This window comes from Lissotriton helveticus, chromosome 2_1 (genome assembly GCF_964261635.1).
Source record: "Lissotriton helveticus chromosome 2_1, aLisHel1.1, whole genome shotgun sequence".
Taxonomy (NCBI): domain Eukaryota; kingdom Metazoa; phylum Chordata; class Amphibia; order Caudata; family Salamandridae; genus Lissotriton; species Lissotriton helveticus.
In genome coordinates this window covers 546,014,950-546,027,135 of record NC_136059.1, presented here as the reverse complement: position 1 = coordinate 546,027,135, position 12,186 = coordinate 546,014,950, and the positions used below count along the sequence as shown (strand labels likewise).

At 46.5% G+C, this 12,186-nt stretch overlaps 1 protein-coding gene across 1 annotated transcript in view; it reads left to right on the top strand.

Moving 5' to 3' along the window:
* Positions 1-12,186, top strand: part of SCAMP1 (secretory carrier membrane protein 1) — a 608,538-nt gene that overhangs the window by 297,828 nt on the left and 298,524 nt on the right. The gene's annotated exons all lie outside the window — the stretch shown is intronic.

Below are 12,186 nucleotides of genomic sequence, written 5' to 3'. Positions count from 1 at the left end.
GGATCGATGACTCCTCCTTTGGGTGCTAGTGTGCATGGGCATCGGCTCCATCCTTAGATTGTTTTTTTCCGCCATCGGGTTCGGATGAGGATCGAAGCGCTCCGGACCGACTTCAGCAAAGAAGGTTATATTCCGAGCGTATTCCATTTCCAATTCGACGGTATTGTTATCGAACGCGGCTACACTTCCATTTCGACGCGTTCCGACGTCAACAACAAGAATTCCAACTGCTACGTCGACGAGACCAAGAAGACGATCTCGACGTAGTCCAGCCCGGAGTCCATGGAAAGGACTCCATTCAAAAAATGTCCAACGTGTGGTGCTAAGTTCCCACACAAGGACCTACACGAGGTGTGCAACCTCTGCTTGTCCCCTGAACATGAATCCAGGGACTGTGAGGCCTGTGCAGCATTCTCCTCCAAGTCGACGATTAGAAACCGTCGAGCCCGAAGACACGAGGTATCGAGAATGCAGTCACAAGCAATCCCGGAGCTGTTCGAGGACCAGCATCCCGAAGAGGAGGAAGAAGAGGAGGACGAGACGGGGTCACAAGCGGACGAGTCCGACGTCGAGGAGATCGACGTTCATCAAACCGTGAGTGACGACGTCCCCTTACCAAAGAACAGACCCCGCACGGTGTCGACCCCGCCCTCGAACCCGGTCAGACAACCGAAAAAAGTTTCAGACGCCCCGCCTTCGGGCCCGGCAACGAAACCGAAACATTCGGTCTCCCACCACGGTGGATCCGAGAAACGGTCCACCTCGACACCGAAGCTCCACACAAAGGAAAGCTCGAAGTCGAAACAGAGACATGCTTCGACATCGAAGACAACCTCGACACCGAAGACATCTTCGACACCGAAAACATCGGAATCGAATAAATTCTCGGTGCCGAAAATACAAATGGACAGTCAGAAGAAAAAACACCTTTCGGACCCAAAAACTTCGGTACCGATACAGGAGCATCAAACAGATCCTAAACAAAAGACTCTGTTTATTGATCCGCAAACTGGCAAGGTAGTGACAGAACTACCTAAAAAGAGGAAGAATGAACAGTCGGACGACAAAACTCCTCCTAAGAAGAGAACAATGGGGACGAACACAACTCCTCCCCTTTCTCCACAACCTAGAGACACACCCTCTTCTCCTCTTCCTCACACTAGGCCAGCTACTCCTTTACGCCCATCTACACCCATAACAGATGTAGAAAGTGATACAGGAGAGGGAGAACATCCTAGGGATGACGAAGACACAATCCCAGAGGATGAAGATCCATGGGAACAATATAATGTAGGGTCAGATAACGATAACGAACCTGACCTGTATCCCTCAAAACCTTCACCACCTGACGATAATACTGGTTTTGCACAACTAATTAATAGGGCAGCAAAATACCACAAGGTAGAGCTACATGCAGAACCTCAAATAGAGGATTTCCTGTTAGAAACACTACCTGCTGCACAAAGAACATCAGGGACACTACCAATGCTTAAGGGCCTCCTCAATCACACATCAGAGATATTCAAAGACCTGGTGAGGGCTAGGGTATTAAACCCAAGAATTGATAAAAAATATAAGGCAGCTCCAAAAGACCCAATATTTATCAAGGGACAAATTCCTCTAGACTCACTAGTGGTCACAAACGCTCGCAAGAGAGCAAACTCTTTAACTACGGGAGAAGCTCCACCTCCTGACAAAGAGTCTAAGCTAATAGATGCCTCCGGCAAGAGAGTAGCATCACAAGCGGCAAACAGCTGGCGCATAGCTAATACGCAAGCGCTACTTGCACGGTATGACAGAGCTCATTATGATGAATTAGAAAAACTCATCACGCACCTACCTAAAGAACACCAAAAGAGAGCAGATCAACTCATACAGGAAGGAAAGATAATAACTAATACTTCCATTAAGTGCGCACTAGACGCAGCAGACACTGCAGCAAGATCCATAAACACAAGCATCATGCTAAGGAGACATGCATGGCTCAGAGTTTCAGGGTTCAAACAAGAGGTACAAACATCATTATTGAACCAACCTTTTGATGAGAAAACACTTTTTGGCTCAGGGACAGATGAGGCCTTAGAAAAGATGAAAAAAGGTACGGAAACGGCTAAATCAATGGGAGCATTGCAACAGCCAACTCAAAGAGGTTCCTTTCGTAGGTCCACCTATAGAGGAGGATCCAAAAATACAGGTACAAGCCAGCAACCAACCTCTTTTACACCAACATCACCCAGAGGTAATTCTAGAGGTAACTACAGAGGTAACAACAACAAGGGTAGAGGTCGCGGAAACAATAACAACCGCAACTCTCCAACCCCAAAGCAGTGACTTCATACAGCTCCCCCCAGACCATATAACACCGGTCGGGGGACGCCTATCACAGTTCCTACCCGTCTGGGAAAACATCACATCAGACAGGTGGGTGAGACAAATTATCCAACATGGTTATTGCCTGGAACTCACAGCTACCCCACCAAACATCCCCCCCAAACAGCGTCCAATGAGACAAGAGCACCTGACACTGTTAAAACAAGAAGTACTATCCCTACTAGAAAAGCATGCCATAGAGAAGGTTCCACAACACCAACAAGGAACAGGAGTATACTCCCTATACTTCCTGATCCCCAAAAAAGACGGGTCTCTAAGGCCAATACTAGACCTAAGACCTCTCAATGCATACATAAATTCGGAACATTTCCACATGGTCACGCTCCAACAAGTACTTCCTTTACTGAAGAAAGGGGACTTTCTTTCTACACTGGATCTAAAAGACGCTTACTTTCATATCCCCATTCACAAAGCCCACAGGAAATACCTCAGGTTTGTGATAGAAGGACAACATTATCAGTTCAAAGTCCTTCCATTTGGTGTCACAACGGCACCAAGGGTGTTCACAAAATGCCTAGCAGTGGTTGCAGCTCACCTAAGAAGACAACAAATACATGTCTTCCCCTACTTGGACGACTGACTAATAAAAGCCAAGTCACAAGAAGAATGTCTTCAAAACACACAAAAGACAATTCAGCTGCTACACCAGCTAGGGTTTACGGTGAACTATACAAAGTCACACCTGCAACCAAGCAACATTCAACAATATCTAGGGGCTACTATAGACACAGAAAAAGCCAAAGTATACCCCAATCCAGTCAGGATTCAAACAATGCTTACAGTCATTCAAAGATTCCAACCACAACACTCACTAACAGCGCGAGTGTTCATGCAACTACTAGGGATGATGTCATCCTGCATACTGCTAATACCATATGCAAAACTCCAGATGCGTTCGCTGCAAGAATGCTTAGCAACACAGTGGAATCAGGCTCAAGGACAGATTACAGATCTGGTGTTGGTAGACGACCGCACACACCGCTCTCTGAAGTGGTGGAACACAACAAACATTGCCAAGGGGCGGTCGTTCCTAGAACCAATTCCACAGGTGATAACAGCGGATGCATCGCTCACCGGATGGGGAGCGCATATGGAGAAATATACAGTACAAGGAAGATGGAGTGTGCAGGAGATAAGACTGCACATCAATCATCTAGAACTACTAGCAGTGTTCCTAGCATTAAAAGCCTTTCAAATGCATGTTATCAACAAAGCAGTCCTGATCAGAACAGACAACATGACTGCAATGTATTATATTCAAAAACAGGGGGGGGGCGCACTCTCTCCAACTATCCAGACTAGCGCAGGAAATCTGGAGATGGGCCATTCCTCAAAACATCTATCTATTAGCCGAACACCTACCAGGAGTTCAAAATCAGATAGCAGACATCTTAAGCAGACAGTCAGAACAAATACACAAATGGGAACTGCACCAACAAATACTGCAGCCATTCTTCCAAAGATGGGGACAACCAGAGATAGATCTCTTTGCCACTCATCAGAACGCAAAATGCCAAAGCTTCGCATCCAGGTACCCACACCACCTGTCGCAGGGCAATGCGTTATGGATAAATTGGTCCAACAAATTTGCATACGCTTTTCCCCCTCTCCCACTAATCCCATTAGTGGTCCGAAAGCTGCAACAACACTCAATGACCATGATACTAGTAGCACCCACGTGGGCACGACAACCGTGGTTCACCACGTCCCTGCAACTCTCACAGGTGCCACACCAAAAGCTAAGAATTTTACCCATGCACCTTACACAGAACCATGGAGAAATATTGCACCCAGATCCCAAACAACTGAACCTAGCGATCTGGCTCCTGAAATCCTAGAATTTGGATACTTAGATCTACCACCAAATTGTATGGAGATCATTAAGCAAGCGAGACGTCCCACCACCAGAGCATGCTACGCAGCTAAGTGGAAGAGGTTTGCGGTATACTGTACCGGTAATAACATCAACCCTCTGGACGTATCAACAAAAGACATTATTTGCTATTTACTACACTTACAGCAATGTAATCTTGCGTACACATCTATCAGAGTACATCTAGCAGCTATAGCAGCGTACCTACAAAACAGGCAACACCTATCCCTGTTTAGAGTGCCAGCAATCAAAGCCTTCATGGAAGGCCTTAAAAGAGTAATTCCACCAAGATTACCACCTTCCCCGGTCTGGAATCTTAACATAGTACTCACCAGACTAATGGGACCACCTTTCGAACCTATGCATAGGTGTGAAATACAATTCCTTACATGGAAGGTGGCCTTCCTTATAGCCATTACCTCCCTCAGGAGAGTAAGCGAATTACAGGCATTGACCATACAAGAACCATTCCTACAGTTACACCAGAATAAAGTGGTTCTTAGAACAAATCCAAAGTTCTTGCCCAAAGTAATTTCAGCATTTCACATCAATCAACCAGTGGAACTACCAGTCTTTTTCCCAAAACCACAGACGGTAGCCGAAAGGGCCCTACACACATTAGATGTCAAAAGGGCAATATTGTACTACATCGAAAGAACACAAAATTTCAGGAAAACTAAACAACTATTTGTAGCGTTTTCCCCAACACATAAGGGCAATGCTATCTCTAAAGCGGGCATCGCCAGATGGATTGTAAGATGTATATAAATATGTTACATTAAAGCAAAGAAAACGTTAGCTGTTCCTCCTAGAGCTCATTCTACACGTAAGCTAGGAGCATCTATGGCATTCTTAGGAAACATTCCCCTAGATGACATATGCAGAGCAGCAACTTGGTCTACACCACATACCTTCACAAAACACTACTGTGTTGATGTGCAGGCTATACAACAAGCAAGAGTGGGCCAAGCTGTATTAAAAACTTTATTTCAAACGGTTGCGACAGACACGGGTGACCACCGCTAGGGAGGTAACTGCTGTATAATCTATTCATAAATGTACCATCTGCAGCCCATATGCCTCGAACGGAATATGCTACTTACCAGTATGCATCTGTTCTTGGCATAGAGGGCTGCAGAGTGGTACATGCCCTCCCTGCCTCCCCGGAAACCTGTGTCTGTCCCAACATTATCTTATTTAGATACACTTACATGGGCATCCCTTTCTGTATTCTACTACACTACTCCATCTAACCCTACTATGGCAAAACAATCTAAGGATGGAGCCGATGCCCATGCGCACTAGCACCCAAAGGAGGAGTCATCGATCCCGTGACTACAAAGACTTCTCCAAGAGAAAAACGAGTGCAATCATCCGAGCCCAACACCAGATTGCGATCTATTCATAAATGTTCCACTCTGCAGCCCTCTATGCCAAGAACAGATGCATACTGGTAAGTAGCATATTCCTTCTCTTGGTTATTTTACGCTATAGTAACTATGACCCTATCTTTATGAACTTTGGCACTGTATGTGATTGATGTCACGTTATTTTTAGGTCGAGCTGGAGTACAATGCGAAGCATTGTCCAGCTTGACAACTATAGCCGCCCGTCTCCTGGGAATCTGAGACCGGGGTCGGGCACGAGCGTCGACTTCACCTCGTGGGCGCGCACGCCCAGCCCGGCGCGGTGCACATCCCCTGTGTCAGATTCACAGCAAGACAGGCTCTCGCCCGCGCGCACACACAGCCACACTCATGCATGCGCACACACATACACCCACGCAGGCACACAGACCCACATGTACACACACACAGCTAACAGACACACAGTCTCACATGTACACACACACAGCTAACAGACACACAGTCTCACATATACATACACACGCACAGCTACACACGCGCACACACACAGCTACACACCCCCTCCCCCTCTTACCTCACCGGGCTTCCCGATGTTCTTGACCCGGGCCCCCTCCTGGGACCCGGGACTTCAACTGCCGGACTTGGGAGGGCGGGTGCTGCCCGTGCATGCGCGGCATTTGTAACTGGGGCTCTTCAGAATAAAAGTTAGAAATGGCGCGCATGCGTGGGCAGCCCCCTGCCCTCCCAGGTCTCCTCATAGCCGGGATACAGACCTAGTTTTAGCGCGGATTCCCGTCCGTCCGCCCTACTTTTTTACAGAAACAGAAATAAGGCCAGCGCTCTTAAGAAATTAATTATTCTTCCCGAATTTCTGACCAAATATTCACGTGGTGCGAGCGAGAAGAGATCGGGTGAGTTGATCAGTGAAAAACTCTCGGATGTTTATTGTTTTCACAGTTGTGGCAGACAGAAGGGCCAGGCGCGGTCTAAAGTGGTTGTAAAGCCAGGAGCCTTGCAGTATTTGCTCACTTATGACAACATTTTCGTATAATTTACAATTCATCTACTTCTTTCCTTGTACAAACCAGCAAAAACCTTAAAAAGACATAGCAATCGCATCTTAAGACGCTTTATAGGAGTTGGTCTTTTGGACAGAAAAATACATTTAAAAACACAACAAAGCCCATTTGTTTGAGCCTCAGCAGAGCAGACATTTTGAGAGAACGGAGAATGCCTGTAGTTTTAGTGGCGCTGAGGAGTTTATAAATGGCGCCTGAGAATCAACATCCCACCCCGAGCCCTGCTTCCCCCTTCACCTGTTTCTGTGTTTAGCTTTTGGTAATCAGGATATTTTACACCGAGTGTAATATCCCCCACCCCTATTTCCTTCCTAAACTCTACATTCTGTACCTCCACCCCACACGCCCTCTCCCCCACCCACCACACACGCTGCTAAAGTGCCATGGTATTGATTAACCCTTTCAGTGCTAAAGAATGGGTTTCTCCTTTTCCAGAAGGCTAAGTTTGCCATCTGAGAGGAAAGATAGGGGCATTGTTGTTCTGCTCATGTGCCCCCTCCCAGACACGCAGGCCTGGCTTGGGGTGTAAACTTCAAACACCCCTCGCAAAGCAGAGCACACCAGTTGTTGAAATGACAAACTGGGCCTGCCTGATTGAATGACAGTGGGCGTGGCAGTGACAGCTTTCCCTTCCAATCGATACCCAAGATCCAGGCGTGAATTGTGCTAAAAAGCACGTCCACGCCGTGGCGGGGAGAGCGAATCTGCAGTGTTTTTAAAGGCCCCTTGCAGCTCCACCCACACAAGACTGGGGCCATGGCCTGCTCTGTCCGGAGCCCTGAAAGAGTTAATGGTCCCCGGCAGCATTGATAAGTCGTGATGGCCTCCGAGATTTAAATGGATTTCTGGCCCGTGAGAGGTGGCTTGTTTCTGCCTCTCTCCACCGCCTTTGAATCCTACCCCCGTGGCTGGCAGTTTGGCCCTAATTGCATACATGGCATTCCTTCTGGATGGGTGGTATCACCTTTTACAACCCCCTCTTCCTCAGGGAAGGCCTGTAAAAAACCTTTCAGGTTCCACCGAACAAAATCAATAGGCCGGACTGGTCTGTGTGCCATAAAAATTAGAACAAAATGAGCGCCACACCATGGTGCAGTGTACAGGACGGAGCAGACGCCTGCTAACGCCAGCGGTGGAACAGGATTTTTTCAAATTATTTTATTGTTATTTGACTGTGATTCCCATCCTTGTTAAGGGGAGCCCCCCCAGAGAGAAGAAACAAGCGAGAAAAAAAAAACGTTATTAGTGAGCCTCTCTTGGGACTTTCTTCACAAACTAAGGGGACACTTGGAAAGAAAAGGAAAACATTAATTTTGTCATAAAAGCTCTGGAGGATTTATTTGTCAGGCATCAGATAGTTTGTGATTTTTATGCTGATGTTGTAGACCTGAACGTCAGCTTCAAGTCGCTTTTAATAATGTCTGGGACACCCCTCTCGCCCTTCCATAGCTGCAACTATCTTTGTTTTATATACAAATGGTCTAATTAATCACACAGACTCCTCTGGTGCTCACGTATCTCTTTGATGTAGGTGTTTTTCAGAATGAAAATTAGGTCAGAATTGTGAATCTTTTGAGTGTATTTTAGTCCTAATCTTGCCCCTTTCATTATTCTTGTTGATGTCCACATTCCGTATTTCTTCTTTAATCAATTACAGTTCAAGGGATGGTGAAAATATGTGGTTTCCAATTTGTCAGACAAGTTCTAAAGTGCCTCAAGCAGTGCAAATAATAAAGTAATTTATTGATTCGTAACAAATAATGCACAATCCCCAGTGGAATAGCATAGCCCTTAAAGTACTGTCAGTGGAAGTTTAGCAGATATATCTTTTGCGTTTCCCTCATGAACACTTTCCTCTGTAGGAAGTTAGCTGTTTATTCTTGTTATGTGGTTGCGAAATGTGAATGTTATTATGCTGTTTGTAAATATTCAGATTTCATTTCTTAAATTGCACTTAGTATGAGATGGAACTGTTTTCCATATGTTTGTTAAATGCATACTAATGTCAGCACAACCTCATGTAATTAGGTTAAAAGAGGCTTAGCACCTATAAAAATGTGTACACAACACATAGCAGTAATGAGATATGTTATACCGTAGAAAGCTTCCATGTCGCAGGAGGGCATTACTCACTAGAATGGAACATACAAATGTCGATTTGAGACCTCCCAGAATCCCCTCTGCCCCAAAATAGAGGGGGGCTGGGGGCTCCCTAGTAATCCATCTTTAATGATCAGCCACACAGTCAAATAGTAGACTGTAGCATGGTGCAGAGGACCTTTCTTCCTTTTATGCCCTCTGAAGGCTTAATAACTGAAGGTACTTGAAAGCTTACCACGCAGTGCCACATAATTACACGCCACATAATTACACTGCACTCAATGCAACATACACTCCAAATACCACTCCGTGCCACATAATTACACGCCACATAATTACACTGCACTCAATGCAACTTACACTCCAAATACCACTCAGTGCCACATAATTACACGCCACATAATTACACGCCACATAATTACACTCTACTCAATGCAACATAAATACACTTTATCTATCTCTCTATCACCATCCCTCTAGTTGTCTATCTATTGCACTTACTCTATCTATCGCCCTCACTCTATCTGTCTATCGATCGCCCTCGCTCTATCTGTCTGTCTGTCTGTATCTATCTATCTATCTCTCGCCCCCTCCCTCTATCTATCGCCCCCTCCCTCTATCTATCGCTCTCTATCTATCCATCTATTGCCCTCTATCGCCCTCTATCTATCGCCCTCTATCTATCGCCCTCTATCTATCGCCCTCTATCTATCGCCCTCTATCTATCGCCATCTATCTATCGCTGTCTATCTATCTATCGCCCCCTATCTATCTATCGCCCTCTATCTATCTATCGCCCCCTCCCTCTATCTATCTATCGCCCTCTATCTATCGCCCCCTCCCTCTATCGCCCCTCCCTCTATCTATCGCCCTCTATCTATCGCCCCCTCCCTCTATCGCTCTCTATCGCCCCCTCCCTCTATCTATCGCCCCCTCCCTCTATCTATCGCCCCCTCCCTCTATCTATCTATCGCCCCCTCCCTCTATCTATCTATCGCCCCCTCCCTCTATCTATCTATCGCCCCCTCCCTCTATCTATCAATCGCCCCCTCCCTCTATCTATCAATCGCCCCCTCCCTCTATCAATCGCCCCCTCCCTCTATCTATCTATCTATCGCCCCCTCCCTCTATCTATCTATCTATCGCCCCCTCCCTCTATCTATCTATCGCCCCCTCCCTCCCTCTATTTATCGCTCTCTATCTATCTATCCCCCTCTCTATCGCTCTCTATCTATCTATCGCTCTCTATCTATCTATCGCCCCCTCCCTCTATCACTCTATCACCCCCTCCCTCTATCTATCGCCCCCTCCCTCTATCTATCGCTCTCTATCTATCTATCGCCCCCTCCCTCTATCTAACGCTCTCACTCTATCTATTGCATCACCATAGCATCATTCAGCATCACTCGGAGGCACCACAACATCACTCAAAGGCACCACAACATCACTATGCGCTACCACCGCATCACTCGTCGACACAAGAACATCACTCAGCACCACCACAGCATCAATCTGTGCAACCATTCAACAACAACTGGTTCAAATATGTTCTCTCAATGTTTCAAGCTTTATTACAAATTCGTCACAATAAAATACAATGAACATAATCTTTACAAAAGTTATTTACAAAAGCTATTGCCATTATAAATAACAATAACTTTTATATTGCATTACAAATGCTATAGGTGTCTCATTTGCTAAAGTTAAAACTATTGGCATTGTAAATGACAAAGCTATTAATTTCGCTATTTTCAAAACCAACACATAAATAAAAAAATTGTCATTTACAATACCAATAGCTCAAACTTTCCTAATGCGAGACCTATTGCATTGCAAATGCTTGTTAAATATTGCTGCAAGTATAATCATTTTTCTATTTTGTGTATTTTGATGGAATTGTGTTTTATGGATTGTTGTATCCGAAATAAACAGCTTTGATGATGATGACAAAACAAAATGCATTCTTAACTGCTTTTTATTTAAAGTTTCATTGTCCTGTAGCATTCTTTAAAGGGGTGTGTCTTGAACACTTTTTGTAAGTTGGAGGAGGCTTTGGGCAGTCCTGATGAATATGGGGATGTTGTTCCAGGTCCTGGGTGCATAGATGGAAAAGGTCTGCTGCCTTGTTCTTTCTTTTTTCAATTCTTAGTTGTAGGAGAGTGGGGTCTGCTTCCTATGGTTTTTTTTGATAATCAACTTCATTAGGTTTTTAATAACACCCGAGTTCATTGGCAGCAGATCACTTATCATTGGAAAAAAGGAAAACATGACATTGTGCACAGTCGACAAGGCAAAGGCGACCCATCTGGGCTGGGTATGGCAGTTCTAATAACCATTACAGATATACAAAATTAGACAGGTCATCACAGTGGTAGCAGATTAAACCATTACCCCACACTTTACCGAAAAAATCGGGGCAGCCCCGGGCTTCAAAGAGATTCTCCCTGTGTCCCACACCAGGCCACTCCTCTCCTCCATTTCTGCACAGTTGGCGCCTGGGACCAAAGAGCAGCTATATCCCTTTTTGCCACCGCTACTGCCGGCCCCAGGAAGCGCTTGTCTGCTCTAGAGCCATCCAGGCCGTCGAACACCCCCAGCAGCAAGCGTCTCCGATCATGGGGAACCTCCCATCCCAGGGCCCGCGTGAGTTCGAGTTCAACCCCTCTCCAGAACGGCGCTAAAGCCGGGCATTGCCATACCATGTGATAGAAATCAGCTGGGGCAGACTCACAGCGCTTGCATGCCGGGGAAGGACTCGTATGGGCCCGGAACAGGTGCGCCGGAGTGAGGTATGCAGCATGAAGGTAATGAATTTGGACCAGGCGCGACTTGGAGGATGTGGTCAGGGTTTTGGGTGCCATTACGGCATCCCGCCAGTCCACCTATTCTAAGGGGCCCACCCATGCCTCCCATCGGGCCCTGAGCCGGTCCAGGGATGCAGGACCGTTGTTCACCAGTGACTGGTATATGCGGGACCTCCCCCCCTCCCCAAGTTCCCCATCATCACCTGGGCCTCCAGGGGGCTGAATTCCGGGAGAGAGGTAGGGGACGAAATGTGAGCATGAAGGGTGTGTCTGAGTTGTAGATATTTATACAATTGGGAATAAAGAAGGGCGTGTAGTTGTTGCAGATCAGCGAAGGATCGAATGTGATCTCCCGCCCACACATCACGAGCAGCGAGATCCCAATGAGGTCCCAGCGGCGGAACCCTTGCAGGGACGAGACCTCTCCTAACCACACCCCATTCCAGAGTGGTGTTTGCCGAGTGAGCTTCCGGTCCCACCGCACGTGGCGAAGGGCTGTGCGCCAGGCCATGAGCACCTCTGGCAGGCATGAACCCGCATTGGTCGGGATGGACCAAGTCCTGCAGAAGGGG